General features: G+C 41.8%; 1 long non-coding RNA gene across 1 annotated transcript; it reads left to right on the top strand.

The window, feature by feature from the left end:
• Window positions 1-473: 473 nt before the first annotated feature.
• LOC139051755 (uncharacterized) lies at window positions 474-3,254 on the top strand. Its single transcript, XR_011509531.1, has 3 exons — window positions 474-724; window positions 1,934-1,987; window positions 3,049-3,254. It is a non-coding gene; the product is annotated as an uncharacterized lncRNA (long non-coding RNA).
• Window positions 3,255-4,778: the final 1,524 nt, after the last annotated feature.

Here is a 4,778-nt window from a genome sequence, read left to right as displayed (position 1 = left end):
GGTGCACTAGATCATTCAGTAACATGGGCGGCTTCGTAGTTCTACCTCACATCAGAGCAAACTGCACTCGACAGAAATAAAGGGCAGCCGCACCGTTATAGCTAAGCAAATTAAGGACAATTACGCCGCGTCTTCACACTTCGAGCATGCTCCGACAGCCCCCCGATAGATATTTCAAACGTAACCACGCTTGGACGGGCAAATTTTGCTTCTGCCAAGGGAACGTAGCGGGCATTTCAACACGCGTGTTAAATTCAAGGCTGTTTCATTCGTGAACATTACTTAAGTGACGTAAAATTATCAGTGAGCAAAACAGTTTTTATTTCAACGCGAGGAAACAAAACCGAAACTAGCGCAACTGTTTTGCTCAGTTGTGCAGATACAAAATGATCCAAAGCCGAAGCCGTCAATAGCATGACGCCATTTTAAAGTTGCGCTGTATCACGCGCAAGTGCGTTGTCGTTGAGTGGTTCTGAAATCGCTGCGCTAGGGGCGACTGCAACCAAGCGTTGCGGCAAGTTACGGTGGGAGCTTCTGTCCGTGCTGTGTGATTGCGACGAGGGGACCGCCGCCAGCAGCAGCGTATCGCCGATTTCGTCTTTCGGTTTGCACTGCATCTTTCATTGTGATATGGGAGATCGCAACGGACAGAGACGACCAGATGCATACGAACCACTACCAGCGGGGACCTGTGACCTGTGCCATATTTCTCTTAACGTCTCAGGTAAGCATATCAGCTTTTGTTCCGAGTTTACAAACGGCGCGGACTCGGCCCTTCCGGTATGGCTACATTTTGCGCCACGTTTCTCTTGACAGTTCACAGACGTTTCTTGGGCATGCTTGCGCGTATGTATGCGAAAATACTACTGGCAGACGGAAGCCTCAGGAGAGCATCTGAAATTATTGCAAAGCTGTACTGCCAGGAGAAACACCGTTCTTAACGACTCCGGTGACGAGTGGCCTGTCGCATCGAAAAATCCGTATAATATCAAGTACTGCGTAACTTGAAGTGTAGATACAATACTAGCACCAGTGTGACTTTCGCTGGCGAAGACAGGTAGTCGAAAAGACAGCTTGTGTATTCTGAAGATTTACTAGCGCTTTAGGTATATTACCGCGAATAATAAAAGCGCTACAACGCTGTATGGCAGTGTCAGGCGATGTGGTAGCACAGATATCTTAAGAGCGGTAAAGCGGCTGCATGCACAAGCGAACAGACACAGCGCTTTAAAAGCGCTGAAATAGAAAAAAATTTATGTGCATTTGGCTGTAAGTAGAAAACACAAAACACGTTAGCTGACAATCTAAGCCGATGTATAATGTTATTATTTTTTATGTAATCTTTATTTTCATGGTGGTAAATATTTAAAAGCATGAATTTGCTGCAACCTTTATATAGTAAAACCTACAAGGCGTACAAAACCTGGCTGTGTTATGCACAGAAGTTGTGGTATTCCTACTGGATTTTTTATTTTGAGTCCGGTGTTTTATGAAAAAGAGGGTCTTTTTATTTGTAGTCTTATGTTAGTGCAGATATTTGGCAAGCAGAAATGAATTGATTGCAAAGTGGTACCTCCTGGTGATCTGCATATAAACCCAAGTTTATCCTGTCTTGGCTATTGTAATGTGCATATAACAATTTTAAGTATATACTGCTGTAGTTGGCTTAGTCACTGTCGCATATTTTGTAAAAGTAGAAGGCTATGATTATTTTACTGTTTTCATGCAGAAATACCTTTCTTTCTTGTACCAAGAAACGCTCACAGCATTGAATGAAATGAAGTGTGGTGTATTATTCTGCTAATTTAATAAAGGAAATTTCGTCTGCACTGCATCAGAGATTAGTTTACTTTCTTTTACTAAACAATGCGTTATCTCCTCTGCTACTGCTGTTCTGTGTATTTTTGTAATTTTGAAATGTACTTTATTTTAGGTATTCAAGAAATGCCAACATCCAGAAGACGCCATCTTATCCAGCACGTTATGGGTGAGACAGATCGTAGCAGGCACTTTCGCATATCTCATTAGCATATGATGCTATTTGTTGTAATTTTTGTGTCCACTTCCCTGGCCTTTATTCATTTCAGCATTATTGTGCAAAGGGTAATACTTTTACATCGAGATAGAGTATTCGTCCAAAGGAGAAACATGGCTGGAGGTGATGGCACACATAAGCCTGCTTTGTTCGTATCTCTATGTTGCGCAGTTACTCTGTCATTGTCTACCAACAAGCCCAAGTTCTTCATCAGCTTTATTTACTAATTCTCCGTTATTACAATTTCATTGATACAACATTGAAAGTACAGAGGTGCACAGGAAGACAGAGACTTGAAATGATGAAGAGGCGTAGAACAAGTAGCATCGCTGGAGCCAATGTTTCGACAAAGAGAAGGAGATAAGTTTTCTTGTCAAAACATTAGCTCCAGTAAAATTTCTTGTTCTATCACTATTTATGATTAAAAGACAGCATTATTGCTCTTGCTGAAGTATTATGCATTATGGAATAACAATTAGCAGGGTTAAATGTCAGGAATGTGAAATTTCTTGTGTATTTTAATGCTACGGCGAAAGCCAGAAAAACAAGATGTAGAGAACCACATTGTTATTTGTCACTACCCAGTTTGGCCAGCTTCATCAGAGCATGCACTTTGTTGCATTATCGACCACTGGAATTCATTAATTGAATTGCTTCGTGATTACTTATATTTAGAGATGCTGAACTTGTTTTAATGCAGCTTAACATAGTGCGTGTAAAAAATATACAATGACATTTTAAGAGGCTTGCAGTTGACTAGCAGATCATTTGATGGTATGAGCTCGGGTTTCCACTGAGCTTCCATGCACAAATCGGATGCACATTCTTTTTTTTCATTGCTTGGATTTTCATAAGCATAAGTACCATTTCTTCTTTGTCGATGTTCTAGTTGTGTTGTAGGACCTAACTGTTTACATTTATTTGTATTGGTATCCATGTTACACAGACAGCTGAATTTTTCTTGTAAATTGTGACATGTTAGGACTAAGAGCATTTGTGCAAATTTGCTGCAGGTACACTCTGGTGGCTCCCGCCCTTGCATCCTACCACCACTGTGTCCTGACTACGTCCACTAGAGAGTTCGAAGCCTTTGGCGGCTCCTGCCACTGCGTCCTGCCACCACCGTGTCCTGACTACGTCCACTAGAGAGTTCGAAGCCTGTGGCGGCTCCTGCCACTGCGTCCTGCCACCACCGTGTCTTGACTACGTCCACTAGGGAGTTGGCAGCCTTCGTGACGATGCCAAGCAGGCTGGAAGCCGACAGAAAGATTAAGGTAAATACATGTGATTAAGTGGCAACTTTTTGAGTGAAGTGGCTTGTAGCCACTCAGCAATGAAAGAGTTAACTTCAAAGCAGTTTAGACTCCCTGCTATCTGTGCAGGGATGCTCAAGTCCACGCAGTTTGCCTTAGCCGCCAAAAGGCTATGTGGATTACACGAAATGCGCTGCAAATTTTGAAACCAGTAGGAGACCACTTGTACAATTTTTTTTCTTGCTTAACAAAAAACTGCTCTGATAAAGCTTTAGCAATCTAAAAACAATACAGTGTACACTCATACATGGTAGTGGGCATAAATTTACTAGGACTGCCTCAATAGTAAGTATGCCGATAAACACGCCAAAACTGACTTTTTTTGCTAGTTCATCCTCATCTCTGTGCACTGCTGCATAATTTATGTTCCTGAAACCAGTTTTTGCATGCAGCACAACTCCTAAATATGTGGAATACATAAATTTGCAGCTTTTGCTGTAAGCCAGATTCATGAAAATAAAGTTAATAGGCCATTTTGTCCATTTTTAATGACCCATAATAAACTGAGCAGTGGCTAATAAGCAGTTCAATTTTTGGTGTAAGGCCTCTCTTTATTATCCTGAAAAATTTGGCCCCCTTAATGAAGGAACCAATTTTTCTGCTATGCCTTTTATGATGCATAGATTGGTGCATTACACAAAATCTCACTTAGTGCTTGCGCCAGTAAAAAAACTTTTTAAGTTAAGTGTTTCTTGAAATTAACATTTGCGCTATATTGTAGGGCCTCCAGTTTTTCAAAAAAAAATTTCAAGTGGTCGTGTGCCAGGTTGGTACAGCTCGCATGGAATAGCCTACTTACACAAATAGGGAGGGCCATGCCCTCCGTGGTTGCTCAGTGGCTATGTTGGGCTGCTGAGCACGAGGTCGTGTGATCGAACCCCGGCCACGGCGGCCGCATTTCGATATGGTTGAAATGTGAAAACACCCGTGTACTTAGATTTAGGTGCACATTAAAGAACCCCAGGCGGTCGAACTTTCCGGATTCCTCCACTACGGCGTGCCTCATGATCAGAAAGTGGTTTTAGCAAGTAAAACCCCATAATTTTAAGTTTTTTTAGGGAGGGCAAAGTAAACTTGACTTTATGTTAAGATACTATTATTGATCTACAAAAGACAAAATGAAACATTCCATCCTATAAGCAGCTCTTCACACTCATTTACACTTTTGCACATTTTTATACCTGAAGTCTGGTGGCTTGTGTCTGTTTTCATTATCTGCTATGTGCCGATGGTAAACTTCAGGTTTGCCCTATGGTGAAGAATATTGTGGTGCTTATAGATATCGATCTATGTTTTTCAGGTTGCCTCGAAATTTTACCAAAGCCGTACCACACACTCGGGCAAGGCCTTTTTTGCAAATGGCGTATAACCAGGCTCAACGCATGAGTGTCGAGTGAGTCTGGAGATCAAGGCAACCTACTGTGCAACCA

This window comes from Dermacentor albipictus, unplaced genomic scaffold (assembly GCF_038994185.2).
Source record: "Dermacentor albipictus isolate Rhodes 1998 colony unplaced genomic scaffold, USDA_Dalb.pri_finalv2 scaffold_14, whole genome shotgun sequence".
Classification (NCBI taxonomy): domain Eukaryota; kingdom Metazoa; phylum Arthropoda; class Arachnida; order Ixodida; family Ixodidae; genus Dermacentor; species Dermacentor albipictus.
Note: the sequence above shows the minus strand (reverse complement) of the source record. Positions and strands in the feature narration are given on the sequence as shown.